Genomic DNA, 12,018 nt, shown 5'->3' on the forward strand with positions numbered 1-12,018 from the left:
GTAACTTTAAAGAAATGATATGGAGAGAAGAAAAGGATAGGTTGAGAGGAGAGGAGGGATAGAAAGGAAACATGAAAAAATAAAAAATAAAAGAAAATTAAAATTAGTTAATTGAAAATTATACTGGTATAAAGAGATAATACTGCCATTAAAGAAATGAAGCCTAAGATTTTTTGAATAGAGTAATAAATTTCAGGATTAAGTATGTACACAATGGGGGATAAGGTCTAATAATTGACCACTGGTATGTATCTGGGGATGAGCAGAACAGCAATTATGTCAAACAAAAAGAAAGAGAGAGAGAAAGAAATGAAAACAATAAAAAAAGGACCAAAAGGTCAAAAGAGATTAAACCCACACACACACATCAAAAATAAAAATTATGAGAAAAAATTAACATCAAACACTTTTAAAAATTGAAAAAAAGGTTAAAAAGAAGAGTTCTTTTATTTGGGTTTTTTTTTGGGGGGGGATGATAAGACCCTGTATCTCTCCTGTGTCTATAACCTATCTCTTGGTGGAGTCTCTGGTGTGCTTGTGGTGTTTAGTTTTCATTTTGCTTGACTTGTTTCTTAAGTCAGTATTTTTTTGTGCAGGCAGAAAAATGCTCTGCTTTACCCAGGATTTTGTGATCCTCTTCCCAGGCTATTCAGTGGGAGGGAGATATGCTTTGAATATCACCAAAGAGGGAGATGGCAGTTTCCTCCAGTGTGTAAATGCCGTGATGAGGTAGGGTTGGGGCCTTTCAGAAAATGGTAGCTTTTCCCTGAGGGGCAACTCCTGAAACACTCATGGAACCCATTCTCAGGGTTTTTGTTTTGTTTTGTTTTTTTTACTTAGTTTCAATTGTTTCTCTAGGCTGTTGTAGGGAGGGGCAGCCTCTGGCTCTGTTTACCATGTGAAGGACATCACTCCACAGAGGCTCCACTGGCTTGGTGGGGTGACATTCCCCTGTGTGGAGCTGAGCCTGACAGGTCATGTCTACTTCCTGTGACCTACTAAATGACTCTTTTTTTTCTTCCAAGGCCTGAATTGGAGCTAGCTGCTCAGCCCTGGGGAGGTCAGTAACATAGATGGAGATCTCTGGTAGTGGGGGAGGGGCGGCCTTCCCTCCTCTGATCCCTGAGAAGGAGTAAGGATGTCAGGATTCTACTCATGTAAGAGTGTTGGTTCCTGGGTCATCTCTGGTCTGTGATCTGCAGGATGAAGATATCTGCTCCTTGTCAGTTCTTGCTGGTGTTGAGTAGAATCTGCTCACCAGCCACATCTGGGGCCTTTGTCATGGACTCTCTCTGTAGGTATGGTGGCTATAGCCACTGGCGCTGTACCTACTGCCACCTCAGCTGTGGCTACTGGCAAGTGCTCAGATCTGTCATCTTGCCTGGATTTTCCATCTTTGGCCAAACTCTCTGTACTGTGATGGCACACTTGGTGTGACTGGAACATTTAAACTACTTTCTATGTAAGAGCTTGTTTACCCTCCAGCTTCTCCTCCTCCATCTTCCCCCAAAACCTCACGATTTTTTTGTGTGTTTTTTTAGTGAAAAATGTTTTTGGTGTTTATAGTTTGGTTTGGCATAAAATGAGCCTACTATTGTCTTAATTTAATAAAAAAAACTTTCTGATTCTATGACAGCATAAATTTTGTGGGTAATGGTTAAGACTAGGTTGACTTTCTGAAAAAAAAATCACCACCCATAAAAGAGGAACAAAAAGAAAATAACATATGACAGGAAACATTAATCTTAATGGACTAATAGTCTGTCAGTTTGATTTAACTTTTAATCAAAAATTAACGTAATACTTGATAACGTTTTATTAACATATTTAAATTTCTTCATTCTTGTCATTTAAGATTCACTTTATAAAGAAATTCAACAGGTGACAGTGTTTTTTCATGACTTTTCCAAAGAAATGATCATTTCATCATTATAGTGTATAGCACAATATACCCAGAAAGCATTTAAGGAAAAATGTTTTCCCATTCTTTGGTTTGCTTCAGTCTGTATTTAAAGCTGCATACCACATTTTACACACTCTATTGTCTGTCTTCTCATTTGAAACATTTCAATAAGTTTTCTTTCCCTAGTTTGTCAGCCAGCAAATCTTTATAAAACAACATGCTTTCATTCATTGTGCTTTCCAAAATATATCTTACAAATGCCAAAACGAAGCACAATCGGAAACATCTGTGGATTTTTCCACCTAGAGTACAAAGTAATCACTTTCCAAACTCCTTAGAACCAGCTGTTCACTGGCATTAATTGTGCTGTCACTTCCATGCTTTAAAACAACAGCATTTGACAATGGCGTACATTTTAATTGGTTTACCACATTTGGTTTGTTTTCAGCAAGGACTGTCTTCACGGAAGATGGTAATGGATGAGGTTTGTAATTATGTATTTTGAAAGGGCTCTAAGTTGTGGATATAGAATATCCATTTCAGTGACTAAATATTTAAATTAAATCCTATAATGGATACTCCTTCAATTTTCTGATTAAAGTGTTCTACAATCTAGATATTTTTTAAGGAAATATTGTAATTGTTTCCTTGGTGACAACGTAATTGGAAGACTTAAAATTTTCTTTTTTTTTTTATAATGAAAACGCTGTACAGAGGGGTTACAATTACATGGAAAAGATAATGAGTACATTTCTTTTTTTTTCTTTTTCTTTCTTTTTTTTGGGGGGGGGTTCTGGTCTTGGGGCCTGGGCGCTGTCCCTCAGCTCTTCAGCTCAAGGCTAGTGCTCTACCACTTGAGCCACAGCACCACTTCTGGCTTTTTTCTTTTTGCTTATGTGGTGCTGACGAATCGAACCCAGGGCCTTGAGCATGCAAGGCAAGCGCTCTACCACTGAGCCACCTTCCTAGCCCATGAGTGCATTTCTTATCAAGCATTGTAGCCTCCTCCTTGGTTCCCCCTTCCCATCCCTTCCCTTCCCATCCTTCCACCCCCTCCGCCTCCACGCAATCCTCCTCCCCGCCCCCACCAAAGTTGTAAAGTTCGTTTTTCCATATAACGACTTGTACATCTCATTGTTCCAAAGGATCCAACTGTACCCCTATTTAAACGATTTGTTTTTTTCCTTCCCTTCCACAAATTATACCAACCTCAAATACAGTGAAAGCAGGGTTATACCATGGGGGAGGGACATACAAAGCAACAAAGAAATAATCTTATAAATGTGTAGAAACAATCACCTGAAAGAAAAAAAAATTGAATACATATATTAGGGTTCACTTCCCTAAAATCAACTTATCTGACCTTTTCTGCTTGACTCAGACATATACTAGTTATTGCAAATAAGGGAAACCATGAGACCTAAGTTTCTTTGGTACCGGCTTACCTCACTTAATATGAATTTTTTTCTATGGAAGACTTAAAATTTTCATATACTATTGCCGTCTTAAATGAAGTGAATGTACCTGGGTTTGCATACAGAACTTTTGGGACAGCATTAATGTTTGAATCTTTGATGGGATTTGATTGGGAATTGTGGCAGGCTTTCATGGTATGAGAAGAAAAAGGATCTGATTGGAATTTATAGCAATATCTAGTTGCTTCCACCCCTGGACAAGTCATTATCATTGGTGAAGATGTTGCCATTTGAATTTACAATGCCCCAGAAAGACCTATGTGTTAAAGAAAAATGACTTTCCATTTCCTCCCAGACTGTGGAGAATACCTGAATAGTTCTTCTGGAGATTAAGTTCTTCAGAATAAAACCTATGAGAACATGCACTCTCATCTTCTTTCTTATTTTCTCTTTTAATCATTCTAGGTCAAAAACATTTCTTTTTGTCATACTCCTCACCTTGACATTGTCTTGTCACAGGCCACCAAAACAATAAAACCGACTGAACATACACTGAAACCTTCAAACTTATAAATCTGAGTTAGCCTTTCTGTTTAATAAATGGACAATATCATTTACTATGGTAGGTTATAAAGCTAACACAGAAATCTAGTCTTTCTAACAATGTAGAGTATATAAAAAATGCTTCATTATAAAATATCTAACTCCAAGTTATATTTTGTGTTTTTGTTTCTGTAGATCTTAGGGCTTAAACTCATGGCCTGACTGGTCGTTTTGTGTTCAAGGCCAGTGCTCTACATAAAATCTGAACTGGAACTCCTTTTCTCCTGGTGGTTAATTGGAAATAAGAATCTAATGAACTTTCCTATTCTGGCTGGCCTATTCATGTTGTATACTTTATGTAATTCCAATTCTCAGCATTATATACATGTTCCAACTACAATATAAAAAACTTAAAATATGCTAAGGATATTTGTAAAGTATAAAATGAGGGAAGAATTTTCATCCTTTAGAAATCTATGCAAAATCTATGCTAAACTATTGATATTTTACTGGACCTTTCCTGCAACCAGTTTGATATAGTTTAATACTTGTCACACAAACTTTCTCTGTATTCTACTGCATATATACTTTTTCACGTATGTTTGTATATGTATACATATATATATATATATCTATATATGTTCCAATGTGCATCATCGGACTTGAAACTGCTTTGTTTTGCTGTTCAGCAATGAACCTTGTCGGCTCATTCTGTGACAATATCTGTTCTCATTTTCATCATTCCTTTATTTACCAAATCATCAGCCTTCTAAAATCAGCTTCATTTCTTGGGTAAGGTTACCAATCAGTCCAACTAATATCCACCCAGAGGCTTTTAATAAAGCAAGTTTTAAGGAAGAATATAACATGAAGTGACAACTACAGAAATTCCACAGAGACCTGACATCTTTCACATTTCTGTCTTCCTTCTCTTCTCATACTTCAGAAAGTATTGACTAACACTATAAATATACTGCAATTATAAGTTAAGGATCAGTGTTTTCTTTCCAACCTGAAGCCTTCTTTTCCATGATTCTTGACATAAACTTTTTGGAAGATTTTTTGGATTGTGATGGGATTCCACCCAAAACAAAGCCAGGTATATCAAGAAAGTCAATGTTTTCAACTCAGAGTACTAAACAAAAGAGGGAGAAAATTAAGGTTAGCTATATATGTTAAGCACAAATATAGGCAATATCAAGATATCTTAAAATTGTATACTTTTACTGGATAAAGTGGCTCAAACCTGTAATATTATCTACTTAGAAAACAGAGATTAGAGAATTTCAGTTCCAGGCAAGCCCAGACCAAAAAAAAAAAAAAGAACAAGTTTCAGAAACTCTAACCATTTGATGGGTGCTATGTGTTTCGCTTGTGTTAGGAGGACCACAGTCCAAGCAGAACCAGGCATAGTGATACTTACCTCAAAAGAAGCAATCAAGTTACAATCTGCAGGTATGGCAGTAGTAGAGATACCAACGTTGTAAAGTTCCTTTCATTGTTGCAATGGGTCTACTTGTATCCCTATTTAAACATTTTCCCCTTCCCCTCCACAAAGTATGCCAACATCAAAAATGTGTGCTTATGTAAGAAATGCATGATTCTAAAATTTCATGACAATTCTTTTGAATTTACATTTTTGTGGAATTGACTAAGAAAATAAATTACACCTTCTATATAAAAAATGTTCTGTGCTTAATCCGGCAGCCTATACACTAACATCGGAATGATACAGAGAAGATTAGCATGGCCCCTGCTCAAGGATGACTCGAAAATTAGTGAAGCAATCCATATTTTTACAACAACAAATGCTGGAGGGGATGGGGCCACCAGGGAACCCTACTGCATTCTTGGTGGGAGTGTAAAAGTCTTCAACCACTTTGGAAAGCAGTATGGAGTTTCCTCAAATGACTCCACATAAAACTCCCCTATGACCCAGCAATCCCACTTTTGTTCATTTACCCAAAGGATCACAAATAAGACCATACTAAAACTACCAGCACAACTATGTTTATTGCAGCATTATTTAACATAGCTAAGATATGGAACCAACCCAGATGCCCCTCAGTAGATGAATGGATCAAGAAAACCTGGTAAATATATACAATTGCATGCTCTACCTCCATCAGAAAGAATGACATTGCCCAATTTGTTAGAAAATGGAAAGATTTGGAAAAAAAATTTTAAGTGAAGTAAGCCAACTCCAAAGAAATATAGGTCCCATGGTTTCTCTTATTTTCAATAGCTAATATATGTCCGGGATTATCAGAAAATGTCTTAAGCTATGTGCATTTGACCAGATAAGATGATGTTAAGCTAAACGAACACCAAGATAGGTACACAAGTGATTCTATCTTGCTATTATTTCTAACATACTTATACTGTACGATGTGATTATTTTTTGTTCCTTTATATGTTCCTCAACCACGCTATAACCCCTTTTTTCACTGTATTTGAAGTTGGTGCACCTACATCTTGTATATACGTTTCTCTAATTTGGGGAGAAGAAGAAAACAACAAAATGCTTAAATAGGGATATGGGTTGACCCATTGTAACAATGAGATGCACAAGACGTATGATGAAAAATGAATTTTACAATTTAGGTAGGGGAAGGACAGAGGAGGAGTGGAGTGTACTTGTGGAGGTGGGAGAGAAAGGATGGTGGGGGAAAAATAAAGGAGGAGGTAGCAATGCTTGTTAGGAAATGTACTCATTACCTTGCTCATGTAAATGTAACCCCTCTGTGCAGTATTTTTAAAATAAAAAAAATGTATAAAAATGTTCTGAGATTGAAGAGTTTATTTCCCTTATTTTATCCATATAATCTTGTTAACAAATAAATTAATGCAAAACACTGACACGAGGGTATTTTGAATAAATGTGTGTGTGTGTGTGCACACGGGTACACAAGTGTGTTGGAGTGCTCAGAATTTGAACTCAGGGCTTTAAGGTCTTGCTAGGCCTTTCCTCTCTAGATTGGTGAGCTACTATATGAACGACATCTCCACTCCTGGCTCTTTGCTAGTTCATTAAATTTTTTTGAAAAATAATCTCAAAAATAATTTTGCCCTGATTGGCTTCCAACTGTTATCCACAGATCTCAGCCTCCTGAGTAGATATCTCAAGTAAACAAGATTACGGGTGTGACCAAGCAGCACAAGGTTTTCAGAATAATTTTAAAAGTAGAAGAAAATTTACTTCGTGGGGGCCTGTTTTTATCATCTCCTACTTTTAAAGCACTTTGCTTTAAAAGCAAAGGTGAATTTATTAAATTAAATGTGAATTTATTTCTCTTTTGGATTCTTAAAAGACAGAAAGTGATGATATTTAAAAGTTTTGGTACTTTTTAAAAAGAAAAATGGAACTGTAGTACAGAAGAAATTTGGCTGTCTTTGAAACTCAATGTATAAGCTCAATTCTGTGCATGATAATGCAATGTCACCAACACAGTCTGTGTTGAAGACAAATTGTGACAGAAAACAATCATCATCGGCAATAATTGCTATGCTGTTATTTCTTGAGCAATATTAATATTGAATTTAGAGTGTAAGAGAATGGTGAGATTTTACCTACCTTTTCTGAATTGCTGAAAGACTTTTGGAAACTTTGACTCATTTTTTTTCCTCACTGTGTGTATTTGGGCCATGCATTTAGTGCCTTTAATTACAATTTTTCCCAACACTTAAATGGTTATAATATTAGTATTATAGCAAATGTTATCTTAAGAATTAAGAGCAATAAAACTTGTGAAAAACTTAACATAAACTTCTATGAATGAGCTTTTGAGTTTAGCCAACAGTTTTTTAAATACTAAATAAAATGTATTACAGAAACCATTACATGAAGTGAGCAACCAGAAGTAATGTTATCTATTGACAATGCTCTGCTTCCAAGGAAGCCAAGAGGATAACTCTCATGCTGTAAATCAAACTGGTTATCTTATGTCTTGATAGTGTAAAAATATCAGGGACATTTATAAAGAAGGAATGTTGTAGACAGATGTGAAGTCCGTATGAAAATGTACAAAACTGATAAAACGTAAGAGTATCTGAGCAGTATATTTTGTTTTATATAATTTAAGGTACATCACAAAGATAGGGAAAACCTAGAAGAATGAATTCTCTTTTTGAAATTCTATCATAGATCCTTAGCAGGATGAACTCTTTCCTCATTCTTGTAGAGGCATCATCAGATGAGAGGAACTCTTTTTTTGTTTGTTTCCTTCCATTTATTCTTCGGTTTGAAATCTGAACTACATGAGACTGAAAGAAACCAAAATTAGACATGCAGGATTTGGAAAGAGCAATCAACATAAAATAAATAAAGTATATAAAGCTTTGTAAAAGGTCTAACCAAATTAAGTAGTATAGTCTCAAGCATAAACAGAAATTGATTTAAGCAATATCATTTTATTGAAAAGTAACAAATGTTAGGAGTTGCTTAATTTTTCCTTTCTACTATATTAAATTAAGTATTCACTTTGTATAGAGATATTAAAGATGAGATTAACAAGAAACTTGATTTAATATGGACGAAAGTTCTGAATAGACCTGCTTTCCAAAAAGCCCTGAAAATCACCAGTGGGTTTACAAATTTGTGTTTAATACCACTTCTATGCTGGCTTAATGCTTTCTGAACAAAAGTCATTAGAGAAATGCAACTTAAAATTACTATGATACTACTCCATAACTATTATAACTCTTATCAACAAAATCAAAGGAGTCAGGTGTGGTGGTAAAAGCTTGTAATTCCAAGCATTTAGGGGGTTGGAGTAAGAGGATTTGATTCTAAGGCCAGTCTGGGGTACTGCACATAGGAAAAACCTGCCCTTGAAAATACTCAGAAGGTAAGAATGTTGTGAGAGTGTGGAGGAAAGGAAATTTTGTACTCTCTTGGTCAAAATACAGGTTAATATTCTCATTGTAGAAAGTAGTATGCAGTTTCTTTCTTTCTTTCTTTCTTTCTTTCTTTCTTTCTTTCTTTCTTTCTTTCTTTCTTTCTTTCTTTCTTTCTTTCTTTCTTTCTTTCTTTCTTTCTTTTTGGGGGGTGGTCCGGTTGTGGGGCCTGAACTCTGGGCCTGGGCGCTGTCCCTCAGTTCTTCAGCTCAAGGCTAGCACACTACCACTTGAGCCACAGCACCACTTCTGGTTTTTTTCTATTTGCTTATGTGGTGCTGAGGAATCAAACCCAGAGCCTCATGCATGCAAGGCAAGCGCTCTACCACTGAGCCACCTTCCCAGCCCCAAGTATGCAGTTTTCTAAAGAAATGCAAAGATGAAATATCATTTGAACCACTAATCATGTGATTATCTCTCTGGGTAGCTTGAGTTTTGTGTTTTACAGATACACTTCAGGATTTCTTTTTCATGAATCAAACATGGGAAAGAACTAAATGCAACCTCCCTTAATTCAAAAAAGAATAGAAGCTATATTTATTTGTATTACTGTGCATGAAGAAATCCTGGAGATTTCTGGCTAATTCAGAGGGCCCCATGCAAAAATATAGGACAAGAGGAAAGTAAAACTGTTTTGAAAGTATAATAGGTTATCATTGATGAAAAGGTGTAGTGGTCATTTTTCCTTTTTTTTGTGTGTGTGCCAGTTGATCAGTGCAGAAGCAAGGCTGTACCCTGGAGCCCTTTCAATATCACCACGTGAACTTCCATTTATGTAGTCCCTGTGGGTGTGGGGCCTCTTCAGGTCACCCGTTGAGAAGTGGGGCCCCCTCCCTTGTGGTGGATGTGCAGTGAAGGGATGTGTGTGTGCATGATCCCTACCATTGCCAGATGAGCCCTGTCCACCCTGCCCACCTCCCTTCCCATTCTCACTTGTTCCATTTCACCCAGGATCTGGCAGCCATGGGGCTGGAGTTGAGTCCACTGCTGCCCTCTCCTCTGCCAGGTGTGCTGGTACTGGTCTTCGGTGGTCCTGGGTGCAAGTGCCATCCCAGTGAGACTCTGTTGTGGGGTCACTGCCTGCCCCCATGGGTGTGGGGTGGAGAACACCATGCTTGTACACTGCACAGTCCACAGGAGAAGGAATGCTTGGTGGACAATTCACCCCCTTGGGGCCAGGAAGCCCAGCCTTGGTTCAGACTTTAGGGCAGAATGGGGATTAGAGTCGTGTGCTGACCCTTCTGCCAGCGGGCTTGTGACAGCTGTGGCAGCTGAGCACCCTGGAGCCCCTTCAGCATCCCCACGGACCTCCATTTTCTGGTCCCTGTGATCTCGGGTAAGGTGCCATCCCTGCATATGCCCATCAGTGCCAGAGGAGCATGGACTTGCAGTGCACCAGCTGCAGCACTGGGGGATCAAAGCCCCTTTGGCTTTGCTGTATAGCCTCCTCCATTGTCCTTCTGGTCCACATGGGCCCAGCTCTGGGTGCCATTCCGGGGATGCTCCCTTTGGCAGCAATGGGCTCATCCTCTACCCTCATTGGTATCCAAAGCAGGAGTGGGTCTGGCCTTGGCAATGCAGGCCACAAACATGGAAGGCAGGACTTGGGGTCTGCCCTGCCTTACCTCCTGGCTTTGGCACCTGAGGCTGGGTTGCTTGGTCTGGTCACTGATGGAGCTTTGTTGGATGCAGCCCACCACAACAAATACTGCAACTGCTGCGACAGCAGTGCAGTTTTCCAGACCCCCTAAGGGTCACCACAGGGACCTCTGATGGGTCTACATGAGCTGGGTGTGAGTGTCATCCCAGGACTCCCATTAGGAAGTGCCACTCTCCTTTGTAGTACTGGAAGTAAGAGATGCCACATATAATTTCTGCTTTCTAACGTTTTCCTTCACTAAGATAAACAGAACAGGAAGATATAAATAAGTTTTATAAAAAGGAAACATATAACCTATATCACTTCTACCTGTTAAACCATTGTAATATTTTTTATCCAGTAGGAATTCTTTCTGTACTTACTTATTTTACTTTTGAATGTAACGAATGTAATATTTTTGTGTGTATTTTACTATCCTAGTATAATTTCATTTGCACTACTTACATACAATTTTTTTCAAATTCTGTGATTTTAGAATGTGTTTTTTGGAGAAGAGTTTTGTTGTACTTTCATTTCAGTTTGCCATTATGGGCTTATAAACACATAAAATAAAATACATTCTTGCTAGTATCAAGTTCAATGATTTTGTAGACTAGAGACTCAAGGATATAGCATTATATATCATACAGTAATATGTATCAATTTGTTTATAACTGCTCCATAAAATAATTAGTAATTCAGGCAGCAGCCACTTCATCTGGCCCCTCTGATGAAGTAGGATCCCAGTGGCAGCCTAGCCAACACGGGTGCTTCTGGGCACCTCACCTGAGACTGTGGGAGAATATCAAGGTGTACCTGCTGTTGGACTAGGGAAGCTGCTGCGTGAATGACACAGTGCCACTGACCCACATCTAATACCCACAAGCCCCATGGGCCTGGGCCCTAAGGATCAGCCCCTGAGGGCACACACACACGGTGGGAGGGGGGACCCACCTAGGAAGGACTGCAGACAAAACAGAAGCCGCTCTGGGGATCAGCTTGTACAGTATCCTCCATGGAGTAGGGGACGATTGTTCTCAGCTGTGGGGAGAAGACAAGAAATACAGGCCCAGGTGGGGTGATGCCAACTTTTGTACTCAGGCTGGCAGGGAAACTTTCCTCCAGACACTCTCCTGCAGGCTCAGGATGCCCCTCCATGCTGCTTGTCCATGGAGTATCAGCCAGAGACACTCATGTCTGGTACTTTTGGCTGCTGTTTTGGGGTTTGTTAATTTACACAGAGAGCCCCGGCCTCAGACAGCAGAGTTATATTCTGGGTTTTGTAAAATTTTCTGCATCTGAGCATTTCCCAGTGTTTTGGTTTTTGTATTGTTTCTTATAAATGCTTTGTGAAATTTGTGTTTTAGGTGTTGAGGTACAGGAGGAAGAGCCAGATTATAAACATAGTTTCCTACAAGCCTTTCATCTAAAAAAGAAAATAGATTCTTTCTAAAAATGCCTATCAGGAAATGAATTTGAGAGAGGGGAAAAGGCAGTTTTCTCATGAGATCAAAATGTGCTAGTTTTATATGCATGTTTTATGCGTTCAAAATACAACTAAGTAATTCACTATCTAGGAACAATTGTCCAGACCTAAGAGTTAGGTGTCTTGGGAGCTAGAG

At 38.4% G+C, this 12,018-nt stretch overlaps 1 non-coding gene across 1 annotated transcript; it reads left to right on the forward strand.

The window, feature by feature from the left end:
- The first annotated feature begins 5,552 nt into the window (after nt 1–5,552).
- Nucleotides 5,553–5,659, forward strand: LOC138827642 (U6 spliceosomal RNA). The gene has a single exon (XR_011372155.1). It is a non-coding gene; the product is annotated as a U6 spliceosomal RNA (small nuclear RNA).
- The last annotated feature ends 6,359 nt before the right edge of the window (nt 5,660–12,018 follow it).

Source organism: Dipodomys merriami, unplaced genomic scaffold (genome assembly GCF_024711535.1).
Source record: "Dipodomys merriami isolate MVZ:Mamm:240054 unplaced genomic scaffold, mDipMer1.0.p SCAF_159, whole genome shotgun sequence".
Taxonomy (NCBI): Eukaryota; Metazoa; Chordata; class Mammalia; order Rodentia; family Heteromyidae; genus Dipodomys; species Dipodomys merriami.